Source organism: Suricata suricatta, chromosome 3 (genome assembly GCF_006229205.1).
Source record: "Suricata suricatta isolate VVHF042 chromosome 3, meerkat_22Aug2017_6uvM2_HiC, whole genome shotgun sequence".
In the NCBI taxonomy this organism is placed as follows: Eukaryota; Metazoa; Chordata; class Mammalia; order Carnivora; family Herpestidae; genus Suricata; species Suricata suricatta.
In genome coordinates, this window is record NC_043702.1 from 26,051,144 (window position 1) to 26,065,387 (window position 14,244).

The 14,244-nt window shown below is 39.0% G+C and overlaps 1 protein-coding gene across 12 annotated transcripts in view; it reads right to left on the minus strand.

The window, feature by feature from the left end:
- MAP2 (microtubule associated protein 2) overlaps positions 1–14,210 on the minus strand; it is a 274,592-nt gene extending 260,382 nt beyond the window's left edge. For 7 of the 12 annotated variants that reach the window (XM_029933944.1, XM_029933938.1, XM_029933948.1 and 4 more), the window contains exon 1: positions 13,978–14,209. The gene's annotated coding sequence lies outside the window, so the exon portion shown is untranslated. Of the gene's footprint in view, positions 1–12,216; positions 12,241–13,977 lie in introns of those variants that run through there. The other 5 variants (XM_029933950.1, XM_029933949.1, XM_029933945.1 and 2 more) reach the window with 4 other exon arrangements.
- Positions 14,211–14,244: the final 34 nt, after the last annotated feature.

The following is a 14,244-nucleotide window of genomic DNA, read 5'->3' on the forward strand; positions in this document are numbered from 1 at the left end:
CAATATTTAAATATCTGAACTCCAATCCCCAGAGTATTTCCATGGTCATGTACTCATACAAAAGAGAAAATATTTTGGTTTTAGCAGCTCCCTGCCAGGATCACTTGAATCCTGAGGGTTTAAAAATTATTTGAAAGCCATTTGTGACCACAGACACACTGAAAGGTTCAGAAGCAACAAATCATCCTATTTTTTTTTCAAATGTGAGGGAAACAGGTTTAATAAATATCATATTCACATGACATCATATTCACATAAAAGCTACAGTTTATGCACAAGTAAATGATTTCAGTTGTAGAAATAGAATAATAAGAGCAATGCAATCTGTCCTAATTTAACAGCAAACATGATTGAAATGCCACGCCACCTCCACTCCTGGAAAGTAAGAATACTCAGGGAACAGACTTTAATGAAAAATGGCTCTCTCATGAAAATATAGAAAGTGGCCTTATTTTATCTTACCTTGTTCTAAAAAACGATCCAGAAGATAAAAACAGAATATCATAAGTAAGAAAGTAAAGCATAGAAGAGTTAGTACGTGAAATGTATTAACTATAAGTTTGCACAGTTATTGGAAATGGAACACGATTTTATTCTGAGGTTACTAGAGGCTGAGGGAAGAAATGTAAACACAATCCGTACCCATATGATGAAACTAATCCAGTGGCTTAGGACAAGCTCTGTAGTTTCTAATATGTTCTGACTAGAGACAAATCTAAACATTTTCCCCATAGGTCTGCATAAAGGGAAATACGTAACTATTGCCCTTGTATAGTTGTCACATATTTGTGACCTCTTAAAAGTATGAGTAAATAATTTCAAAGACATTTTTTAGATTTATGTCCAAACAGGACAGACATGCCAGAGTTGGTAAGTTACTGTCCGCAGTCCAATAGGCCTATCACCTTCATTTGTAAATAAAGTTTCATTAAAACACTTCAATACCCATTTGTTTACATATTGCTTATGGTTACCTTCTTGCTATAAAACAGAGTTGAGTAACTGGGACAGAGAGTGTACGTGACCTACAAAGCCTAACTATTTTCTATCTGGCCTTTTACAGAATAGCTTGCTAACCCCTACCATATATTAGTTATAAACATATCAAACACCTTAAGAATCTAAATATTTGAAATCAGAACTAAATAATAAAAATATTTTTGTAGTTTTTTTGCAAAAAAATCTGTTTACTTAGATATACACAACACATTTCACTAATTTTCAATAACTTTTTACCATAATAATTTGAGAAGTCATGAAGTGATTTCCAACATAGACTAGATAGCAGAGGAATTGTATTGAAATTTGTCCTTAACTCCTTGCTACCTTCCAAAGCCAATGTCTTTTTAGAAGTACATATTTTCCATGCACATGACAACCCCAACAGAAGCACATACTACTCACTAACTACAGTTCTACATGGCTTCGAACTCTTTTGGCTTTCTCAAATCTGTCTTTCAAAAAATGTCAAAGGGCTGGCATTCCTCGCTCCATCTCCATCAGTGTCACCTACTTCCATTTACAGGTATTGATATTTTCTTAATTGTTCATGAACATGTCTGAAACCTGAGATCCCCAAACAAATCCTTTATCTTGAACTCTAAATAGGGTGGTGTCTCTAGGCTATGCCATATGTAGAAATTCTAAACCTGTCACTCTGTTCTCTCAAATTTGTCTGGCTAATCTTAGGATATCACATTCTTCTCGCCATTCCCCAGGTCAGAATCCTTCACTGATTTCCAAACCCTTCCCTCCAATGGCTTTAATGATAAAAACCAAAACCTCTACTAAACCTGGTGTTTAATGACCTCTAGAATCCAAGACTACTTTCCAATCCCACTGTTCTCCAAAAGGAACCCTCCACTGCTGGCAACCCGGTTTACCTCGCTCACTGTCATCTCAGTGTCTTTGCTTTTCCTGCTGTCCTACCTGGCACTTCTCCAAACCCGGCCACTTACACAGTCCTGCTCCACCTCCTGCTTCCTACATAAAATCATTAGCTTCTACACACGGTGATGTAGCTCCCTCCTCTGAACTTGCAAAGCATTTAGAGGCCACACTATTCTCTATCATTTATCTTATTGTGCACTATATTCTGCCGGAGTCCAGCTCCTGCAGGCCCAGGGTTCCCCCGAAGGATGACGGTGCAAGCCAGAGAGAAAGCGGGAGAGCCTTGCGTTTTCGTTCTGATCCCCAGACAAGCACGGCTGCCCATCTGGCAGGCGTCTCCATCTTGTCTGGTTCTCAAGGTTTATATATGGCAAAAGGTACAAGGACAAGAAAGGGCAGTAAATGATTTTCAAAGGTAAGTTTTACAATTTTAGCCACAGCCACTCAAGGTGTCATAGGTATTTTCACAAAACCTCAGGTCTAGCCTCAAGGAAACGACCTTTAACCAAGAGGCAAACAGCATTCTTTAGTAAAGGTCAGTTTTTATGAGTAAGGGTCATTAGGCTGTTATCACTCTAAGAGGAAGTTCCCAGAAAGACAAGTTCTCAGGAGATCTGCTTGCTCTCATAGTGCCAAAGATGATAGATACATTTTACGCAGTAGTGACTATCACAAAGGCGTTCAGGCCCAGAAGGTATTCAGTAATCCGTATTGCTTAGGGGAAAGTTATGTGTTGCATTAGGGTGTATCTAGTTTATTTATCTTTTCCCTGACCAGGTGCAGTCATGTCTCAGGGACAGGGTGGGGGGACAGCCAGCTCCTGACTTTAATTAGCAAAACACTCTGAGGTTTGGTGCTCAATCAGAAATGAAAGTTTCAAGAGGGTAGATTTTGGGAGCTATCTGGGGGCAAGAGACCGTGCAAACTTGCCGTACCCTCGCCAGGAATATTCACTCTACCGGTGAGTTCAAATAGCTCCCAACAATATTCTTTTTTTAGTTTTGTGTCTCCTGTTTCTAGTGAATGCCAACTAGGGGAGAGCAATATGCTGTATACTTCATATTCCATGGCATAAGCATGGTTGTATATTTAGAAAAAATTTACTGTTTCTTTTTAAGACCTGATCATCCATCCTTTGAAATAACATGTTCCTTTATATTTGGTGTTTAGTGATATCTCAATATTAAGACGCCCACATTTGAATAAAATTCCAAGGACACTATTCAGTTTAATATATATAGGAATTATTTCTTGGTTTGTTATTCATACTTTAAACATGTATATAACTGCAAGTCTGGGAAATAGATATATCACTCTACCTAATGGTTCCACATACAACCAATTAACATTATGGTTTAATTAATCCTAAAAACAAAACAAAATGCAGTCAAGGAAAGAAGCTTGAAGAAAAATCAACATTAATTCAATTCTTCTTTGTAAAATAAACATACTAATTTCTCCTACATTATGTGACATAATGAAAATGTCCTGCAAATAACATTACATGAGGGAATAAAAAATAATAATAATAATAGTTCTGTTTTCTACTGAGGAATGCCTAGAAAAGGGCATGAACAGCCTTGCAGTATGCCAGAGGTAAAATTAATCAAATGTCTGGCAAATTGGGGGCGCCTGGGTGGCTCAGTCGGTTAAGCCTCCGACTTCGGCTCAGGTCAGATCTCACGTTTGTGGGTTTGGCCCCCGCATCAGGCTCTGTGCTGACAGCTAGCTCAGAGCCTGGAGCCTGCTTCCGGTTCTGTGTCTCCTTCTCTCTCTGCCCCTCACCCTCTCATGCTCTGTCTCTCTCTCTGTATCAAAAATAAATAAAACATTTTTTTAAATGTCTGGCAAATTGTGTTTCATGCTAAGCTCAACAGAACATTATGCTAGGTCTACAAATATATGAAAAGTACATTAAATATTTTAGTATAAGTGATATATGCGTGATCATTAATCTCACAGGTGATCCAAGATCATCATGAAATTGGATCAGCTCACTAAATTTTCAGGAGATTTAAGCCATTGCCTCCAACAAGCAAAACATGTGTTACTCTGTTATTTAATTTATTTATAAATTTCAGTATGATGTTGTTCAGTGGTTGTTGCTTGGCACCTGGACTTGTTTACAACAAAAGCTGCTGTGGGGAAACAGCCAAAAAGCACATCCACATTGAAACCAGCCTGATTTGGGGGCCGACTTTTCTCCAAAGCGTATTTTTACTTTTCTGTTTGGATTTACTTTTTTTTTTTTTATGTTTTGTATTTATTTTTGAGAGACAGAAAGAGATAGCATGAGCAGGGTAGGGTCAGAGAGAGGGAGAGACAGAATCCGAAGCAGGCTCCAGGCTCTGAGCTAGCTGTCAGCACAGAGCCCGACGTGGGGCTAGAGCCCACGAACCATGAGGTCATGACCTGAGCCAAAGCCGGACACTTAACTGACTGAGCCACCCAGGAGCCCCTGGATTTACTTTTTAAAGGTTAGTTTGGGGTATAAAAAGGGTGTGAGCGTTAAAATTACATATGTAATTTTCCAATATCTAAAGAAAATGACACAATTTGGGTTATGTATGCTTATTTTTTTAATTTTTTAAATGTTTATTTTTGAGAGAGACAGACACAGTATACGAGCAAGGAAGGAGCAGAGAGAGAGGGAGACACAGAATCAAAAGCAAGCTCCAGGCTCTGAGCTGTCAGCCCAGAGACCAACACTGGGCTCAAACCCACAAACCACCAGCTAGTGATCTGAGCTGAAGTCAGATGTTTAACTGACTGAGCCACCCAGGCCCCTCAGGGGTTACCTATGTTTAAAGTGTTATATTAGATCAGGTTAACATATGTCTAATTGTATCCCCACCCTTGATTTCTGATTTTCTAAATTATTTCTCTCTTGTGATTTAACACATTAGTGAATAAGATACAGATATGTCTAGAGGGACTTAGATAATATAATTAACCTTTGGAAACTTTCATGATTCTCAAAAAAGTCTGCTTCTACTACCTTAAAAATTAGAAAGCACTGCGAGTCAAATAAAAGTCAAACCCCGCATCTTTATCAAGAGAACCTATGTGGTACCTGCCTTCTGCTCCAACTTCCTCTCCTACAACCTTTTATCATGTTCATTAAACTCCAGGGCCATTGGCCTTGTATCTGTTTCTCCAATATGCCAGGCTTCTTCCTGTTTCAGAGCTGTTGTTTATGCTTTTCCCACAGCTTGAAAATTCTTGCCCACCCACATTCCCATGGCTATTTCTCATTACTTGAGTCTATAAAGGCAGCCTATCCCATCCCAAGTAAGTTTTATTAAATGCTTTTGTTTCCTCTTTCTTATGGCATTTCTTCATGTTTCAAATGTTCATTAACTTACTTGTTAGTTTCTGTCTCCGGTTATTAGGAAGAATATAAGCTCCATAAAAGCAGGAATTTGTACGGCATGTCCCAATACCTTACACACTCAGAAAAATTCCTGATGTGTACCAGGGATCCAATAACCATTTGTTAAATAAATAACTGAATGATTTATGGACCATGATACTAGAAATACTTACAGCTCACTAGCCTGATATTTAAGTGAAATAAAGACAGAAAGTGAATCCTTCCCAAGGAAGATTACCATTTTAATTTCTTAGAGATCATTTAGATTTTCAGATTATCAAATTCAATAAATCACAACAAAGAGGAGGAGCAAGAAATGTCTTTTTTTTTTTTTTTAATTTGCCTTCATAAAGTATAGATTCCTGGTGTGGAGTTAAGATGACGTTTCCTCTATTTGTGGCTCAAAACAAAATTTCTCTTTCCAGAGAAAGACAATATGCACAACGCATCTTTCACAAAATGTATATGGAAACTATTTTAAGGAATTCTGTTGCATCTACTCAGTGATAAAACTCCAGTTCTGACGAGCGATTAAACATGCTCATCTAGACAAACAGGCACTACTCTATACCATTTTCTAACAGAAGGGTAACTAACATCAGAATTCCTTCATTCCCTAGATAGCGATATTGTTTCAGTTTTCAGTGTCTAGAAATATGTTTCTCTTTAAATATTTAAGCATGGTTTCTGCTTAATTTCTTTCCTCCAAGATGCTTTCCATGCCTTTCAAATATTTGTCAACTTAGGACTCTACAACGCCTAAGCAATGTGGGTGCAGGTGAAGCTCCACTGAACACAGTAACCATAGCAACACCTAATTCTTATTTAATTTGCTGTCTCCTTGGATGAAGCAAAAAACAAGAGGGATGGAGCACTGGAGACAGAAACAGGAAGACATACAAGAGTAAGAAAGAGGCAAACAGGCGCAGACACAGGCCCACAGCCTTTCTAGATCACTTCCTCCTGGCTAAAAATATTAAAGCTGGGGGAAACACAAAAGGAAAGCTATTTTCAAGAAAACTTCATGTTGCTCTAGGTCAGAAAAAAGTTTCAATCTGGCTATTTTTGTTGGATTCCCCTTGTACATAGAGCCAAGTTTAAACACAGACTCCATCAATCTGGAGGCATCCGTATGGATTGTTCAAGCTCAGAGAAAACCTCCTTGACTTTTCAAGTACCTTGAGTCTGGGCACAGGTCCGCTGAGAGTTTAAACTTCTGTTTTAAGAGATCCAAACCACAGGAATGGCCCTGGGCAGGAGCCCGGTCAGTGTTTCCTGGATCAGGTTTAGTCTCACCAATTTCAGAAGTGTGGCTGGCATGCAGCTGATTGGAATGGCCTTAGAATTCCAAGTCCCTCCCTCTGTGGTGTCCACGAGGAAGGCATAGTAGAATCACAAAGCTGGGCAGGTATGACTGTCACTTCACCTAAACCCCTCAGCTCAGAAAACGACAATATAATCAGAATTGGAAACAGAAATTCAGCATGGAATGTTTCTCCACCCCCGACAAGCTCTGAGCTGGAGCTGGAATGACAGAGTCCAAGGCCTGGCTCCACTCCTCAGGACCCTGGGGAAGTCACCTGACAGCTCTGTGTACGGGTTTATTCATATGATGACCAAAGGTTCACATCATTTGCTCTTGACAGCCCCTCCTCCCCTTCGAACATCATCTAATTCAAGTATAATTCGCCAGTCTTAAGAACTAATGTCCCTTCTGCAATGGGGCAAGAGGCGCAAAAGTAAATACATTACTGTCATCTTATGTTTCCAGGTATGTAAGCACATAATCTTTTGAAGCCACTAACTAATACGGTTATGAAGAGCTACTCAGTTATATACACCATAAATAAATGAGAAGCAAAAGGAAAAGATTTTATTTTATTAAAAAATTTATTTATTTATTTTTGAGAGAGAAAGAGAAAGAGTGGGAGAGAGAGAGAATTCCAAGCAGGCTCCATGCTGTTGACACAGAGCCTGACACGGGGCTCAATCTCACAAACTATGAGATCATGACCTGAGCCAAAATCAAGAGCTGGATGCTTAACTAACTGGCTGCACAATCCAGGTTTCCCAGTAAAAGATTTTATTAAAAATTAAAAATCAGCTTACTCATTTTCTTATTTTGATTAAATTTTTTTTCATATTTATTCATTTTTGAGAGACAGAGCATGAATGGGGAAGGGCAGAGAAAGAGAGGGAGACACAGAATCCAAAGCAGGCTCCAGGCTCTGAGCTGTCAGCAGAGCCCAACACACAGCTGGAATTCATGAACCACGAGATCATGACCTGAGCTGAAGTCATGTACTATGATTCCATATCACTGTCCACTGAAGAAAGAAATTGTATGCTACATATTGCAAATTTTTGTTCAAACAGTAAATGATAACTATGTGCAGTAAATTAATGAAGCAGGTCTTTTCCTAACTATACAGACCTCAGTAACATTAACATAAAGAGAATGCATTACTGAATCCTTAAACTTTCTTGCTTGTTTTAAAAATGGGCCAAAAGAATATGGTATCTCATATAAACACCAACAAAAAGTGAACAGCATATCGTCTAAAATATCGTTCTGCCAAAAACATGCATATGCTTAAGGAAAGACTAAATTACAATTTTGAAAGGCACAATGCCCAAACAATGAAATTTCAAAGCTGAGCATTATTTAATTACTCTCGTGTCAATGAAAGTACTGCTGCATCATTCTTTCTAGCCAATAAAATTAAGAACATTTTTTCATATCAATTCATTATAGAATTTTGCTATTGTCCCTTAACAGTACAACACAGTACTGTTAAAACTGTTACAACAATAAAGTGTAGCCAACTATAAAGCCATTAACACTTAAATAAAGTAATGTGAAAGGCTGATACTGGCATGATTAGCTGACCTCAAACTAATAGAATTTGTGTATTTACTTATGAGTTTGCTTTACATGTAATAAATCTAGACAATTAAGAGATGCAATATGCTCATGGATATTTAGGCACTGTGTTTTATGACCATTTTGAAATGGACTCAAGATGGTTAATGATGATGTTGTCCAGGGCAATTTAATCAGAAATATTTTCTATAAAACTGAATTAATTTGGTTCAGTATTTTCTGAATAGTTATTGACTAGTTGGTACTCAAAGTATTAGGTATATATTTGTGGCATTAGTTAACCACCATAAAATGAAGACAATGGATTGACTGACACATAATGACCTTACCAGTCCACAATTTATTTAAATAGCTGAACCGTTTTACTTGGCTTCAGGTGAACAAAATTACAAAAAAAAAAAAAAAAAAAGTTGGTTAACCAAATTTTTCATTTTGAAAAACAATTCGTTGTATAGATGTACCATTATTACCAGCAGATTTTTTAAAAATTAGTTTTGGGGCACATGGGTGGCTCAGTCGGTTAAACGTCAGACTTCAGCTCAGGTCATGATCTCATAGTTAATGAGTTCGAGCCCTGTGTAGGGCTCTGTGCTGACAGCTCAGAGCCTGGAGCCTGCTTTGAGTTCTGTGTCTTCTTCTCTCTCTGCCCATCCCCCACTCACATTCTGTCTCTCAAAAATAAATAAACATTAAAAAAATAATTTAAAGAAAGCTGCTGAGGACATAGTTATAATTGGGATGAGCATTTATGTTTAAGATAAGGGAACTTAGGGGAACTTGGCTCAAATCACAGGAAGAAACAAGGTAGTAACTTTTTTTCTTGATTCAGAAAGGCCTTCTAGAGGAAGGGAACATGATCAAAGACTGGTATACCAGGAAAAGATCATTCAAGGCTAGAGGATACGAAAGGCAGGACCGAAGAAAGAGCCAAGATAGGGATGGAACCCCGAGGAGGAGGAGAAGGTAGCATAAAACTCCATGTTAAATGAGAAATATAGATGTAGTGGAAAATAAATTTCCATAAAAATAGCAGGCTATACAATATTTGCATTTTCTGATGATGAATAATTTTTGCACAAAATGAAAAAAAAGGAGCAAAGAAAAGAAAAGAAAGGGAAAGGGTTGGGGGAAGAAAGAAGGAAAAAAGAAAAGAAGAGAAGGGGAAAGTCAAGCTGTGTGATGTTATAAGTGAAATTATTTGCTCTAAAGGACTTATTAACATAGCAAAAAAAGATTTTTGCCACCTCTGGTGTGTTTTAATGGAAACAAATTGTTTAAAATTTCCCCAAAGCCATAGTATAAGTTCACCAACTGAATGAGGAAATCCTGAGCTCTTTATGTTGTCCAAATTCTCCCAGAATTTCCCTCAAATGTATAAGTAAAAAATATCACAGGTAAAATAATATCACTCAAAGGAAAGCTTATTTCTCTTGAACAGGAAAGATTAAATTCAAAGATTAGATTCCAAGTGTTTTCCATAAAAAGTCAACTAATTGTGCTCATATTGTTTTAAAGTGTTTGATTCACTACAGAATTGCTTCCAATAGCATTCTTTATAAATTTTACAAGGAAACACCTACGGCCTTAGATCAAAGTAATGACAGGCAGGGATATGAACAAAATATTATGAGGTGGGAGGAAAAAAAAAAAGACTTCTTCCTTCTCCACCCACTTAGATACAGGCTCTTCTCCATCCTGAATGGACAAATAATAACTGGGAATTTGCTTTCATTCCACACCCCCTATACTCCAATCCACCCACCCAAACTCTCCCACAGACCCTGTCCCTTGATTTTGGTCCTTTGTCTGACTTCATAGTTCTTTAACTGCTTTTGAGGCCTGGAATCAATTCCTGGGACAGATAATTCCTTGAAAATATCTAAAAAACCTCTGAATGTGAATTTTCATGTGTTGTACAGTAGTTAATGACATGACTTTCTACAGCTAACTGATGGAGGTATTTGAGGGACTATTAGTATTTCCCTTATGTATGCATATATATGTGTATACACACACACACACACACACACACACACACACATTAAGGCATTTATAGAACTGATGCATAATAGCTTATCTTTGAGATGCTGGGACACTGCAGTCCCTTGCACTCTGTCATATCTGTAATACAACAGCTACTCATTTGAATGTCACCTCTTGTAAAAGAAACAAATCCTTCCAACTTTATTTGTAAGCTTCTTAAAGCCAGAGACTATGTCTTCTATTTTTCTGGTATCTCATTCCATAGCCTCCCATATTATATTTGCATCTAGTAGAAACTTCAGAGATATATAATAAAGAAATAGGAATATATGTTCTAAAAGTTAATTTGTACTGAAAGTAATACTATTAGAGAATAGTAGTAATAGTCATAGAGAAGTCTGACATTCAAATGTGAGATAAAATGGTGTGAAGGGAGGGGTAAATGGATGAAATGATGAAAATACTGCCCCCTGTACAAGAGGTACAGACTGAATAGATGAAGACAATGATGATAATAAAAGTATTGAGAGAATTAAAGTTGTAAAAAGAACTGATATATCTAAAAGAATCAGATGGTAATATGACAGCGAACTATGATAGGCCACAAATTAAAATCAAATAAATCATGAACAGATAAACATATCATCCAGATATGACCTGCAGATCTTAATAGCTTTAACTCATGTATCAAGAGACAAAAGAGCTTATGACTGCTTTGAATTTATCTTCAGGTTCATGCAGCTACTAATGACTTACCTAATGACTACTCTTTGCATTAGGGACTATAGTATTGACCTAGGGGTGTGGTTGTCATCCACTGTAACAGTTATTTCAGATTCTTATCATAATTTGTCACAAAGAAATTCAATATTGAAAAGACTTTGTTAATCAGAATAATGAACTTGAAAATTGAACTCCGCAATCGGTTTTGTATGGTCTGTCTCCCATGGATATTGATAAATACTTTAGGAAGGTACATATTGTCATGTATACATCTAATCAAACATGGTAACTCTTTAATTTTCAAGTCCAATAATGCAACTATCATTCTCAAAAGCACAGTGGTCCAGTCTATTATCCAGTTGCGAGTAAAATTCAACCCAAAATATGTGTGTCATAAGAAAGCATGCAAAAACACAGTAACGCGTATCTTTCTTCCTTCTCCCTTTTGATGTTTAGAAAATTTCCAAATTGACTTAAGCCAAAAGTGGTAAAGGAATGAAACAGTTCCTTCAGGCTTAGATTCTGTGCCAAGTTTCATTTCTGGCTGCATATTTTTGTCCAAGTTCAAGATCCCTGAAATACTTAAAAAAGAGAAAACATCCCTTTAACCTCAGCAAAGCAAAATCAGTGGAGGCTGCTATGGGCCGAGGAGGCCTTGTGTCTCGAGATGGGTGTGCTCGGTGTTTGGTTCCCACTGAAAGGATGTCTGCTCTCTCAATGAATCCAAAGCAGCTACTACGATGAGGTAATGGTTGTGCCAGTTTCACTGGGTCGTGCTCTCTCAGCACATTCTTTCTCTTTCTCCTTCCTGAGAAGGCGCTGTAAACAAGTCATCCTGAGAGAGACTTGCTGCAGAGAATTAACAATTCCTACACTCAACACTCTTGAGACAACCATCTCTGCTTTCGGTAGTCTAGACACAACAAGAAGCTGAAGGCAGCCCAGGCAGCCAGAAAGAAACAGGTTATTTGACAAGAAGAGGGGGAAAAATAAGAGAAGAGAGAAACAAAGAAAATGGAAACTCAGGTCATCAAAAAATGCTTAAAGGAAGCTCAATTTTTAAATTGCTTAGATCTCCAGATGTATATTAGACAATTTTCTACTTAGGCGGAAAATGTTGAAAAACTTTAGTAAATTAAATAATATGACAGCGAACTGTGATATGCTACAAATTAAAATCAAATAAATCATGAACAGATAAACAGCATGTGCCAATGATCTTAAGGGCACCACACCTCTGGTAAGATACAAATCATACATCCAGATATAAATCTATGATAATCAAATAAAATTACCAGAAAATCAATGTTAAAAGACACACACAAATCAATATTCTTTATTGAAAGAAAAAAATGCCATTTACCTTTTCTTGGAGGGAGGAGGCTTTGTGCATGAAGGGGAGAGGGTTGACTGAAACACCGAGGATTTAAAAATTCATAAAGATATCTACCTAAAGATTCCCATTGCCCAGTTAAGTGGGTGTTCTGTGACACATTCAGGTGAAAGGCTGTAATCTTCCTCTTGGGTATTTTAAAGGGCTTTTATTTATTTAATCTATTTCTATTGCCAAAAAATATACAATTGCCCACAGTGAAATGACAGGGTGACAGCGCTATGCTGCACACTGGGCTGGTACCTGAGGCTCACGCATGGGACATTTTGCATAATGTGGCTCACATAAAAGGCTTTGTTCTCCATCGCCTCACTGCGGCTGCAAACCTCAATTTCAGTTTGCAGTCATTTCCTTTCCTGGACCAACCATTTCTAAATAAATTATACCTTTAATATTTGAGTTAGTTCCCTGCCAACATCCATTAATCCTTCTGCCTCGCATTCAAAATGATATGTCACCCAAGAATATTTTTTGTCTTGCACTACAGATTTCATTCACGCCCTAAGCCCCCAAATCCTCAAAGATAAAATTTAAAAGATGTGTCTTTTAAGTAGCTACTCCCTTCTGTAATATTCTGCATATAGAGTATTACATACGTGTACACGTGTGTGTGATGTGCACAAGTGCCCACATGTGCGTGAGGATGTATGTGCATGCATTTAAACAAAAACCCTTCACATTGTGTCAGTTTTAAAGGTCTATATCCTGGACCCATTATGCCAAGGGCTTACAGGAGACGGCACACAGTAATTGTTATAAAGGGGCTTGCTGCTAATGAAAGCTTTCTATTTTCTGACCAAAAGCCATAAGCCCTGATGCCAGGCAGTATAACATCAATTCCAGTTTTCAAAAGATGCTTTTTTTTTCTGACCCCATCTGCTTTGCTCTCCCCTCCTCTCCCCTCCCCACACCCAAATACAACACCTCCCCACTCCTGGCTCCTTTCATACACTCCTTTAAATTTCCACCCTTGAACAAAAGACTACGTTGGGGAAGGAGGACAATTGGCAATGCAGGCCCCCAAAAGCCTTTAAAAATAAGAATAGATGGACTGTAGGTACAGCTTTCTCACCTCCGTCGTTTGAAACAGAAATACTCTGTAAACGCTCAAGCTCATCCAGGCACATCCAGACATTTTTTTTTTTCGTGTCCCGCCCTCCAATACGACCAGACATAGATTTCTCATTTTCCTAAAATTATGTTATCATTTTTTTTCTTCCAGCTCTTTCTGGAAGAATTATAAGAAAAATGATTTCAAACTGACAAGGCTCCCCTAACTCACTCATTCGTCAGTGCGCATCTCTCTGCAGCTAGATGGACAAAAACATTCTCTACGTCGAATTCTTCCTCCCCCCGCCCCCCATTACCTTTGTATAACCCACTCCTCGTCTTTCTACAGCTCAGGTAGTATTAGCTCCCAATATCCTAACCCGACGTAAGTTCCCAGGGTTTCAAAGCGGTACCTAACAAGGTCACACATTCTAGAGCCCAGATAGCGGCGCCCATTCCCCTGCTCCGTGGGGACACCTGGAGAGGCCGGGCCTGAAGCTTCCGCCAGGTGGGGGACGGGAGAGCCGACCAACCTGTGCCGGCTTCCACGGCCGAGGGGACCAGACGCCCCCTTCCCCAGTCCCACCCGTGTCCGAGCTGAGGCTCCCTCTACGCAGAAAGCTAGTCAGAGGAAGGAAGGGCGCCGTACACAGAACCAGAGGTGGCGACGGCTCCCCTTACCTGGACGCAGAATCGGGATGCACCCGCGGGGGCTCCTGCCTGCGCTCTCGGACCTGAGGACTAAATGCCCTCCGGAGATGGAGAAAAAGGGGAGACGGGGCAGGGGAAGGAGGAGAAGGAGGAGAAGAGAAAGAAACGGAAGGAAAGAAAAGGAAACGAGGAGGAGGAGGAGGAAGAGGAGGATGCTGCCCCGCGGCCGCCGAGAGCCCGCGCAGCCCGAGCACCCGGCCCAGTCTGAGCGCCCGCCCCGGCCCGGGCTTCCCTAGC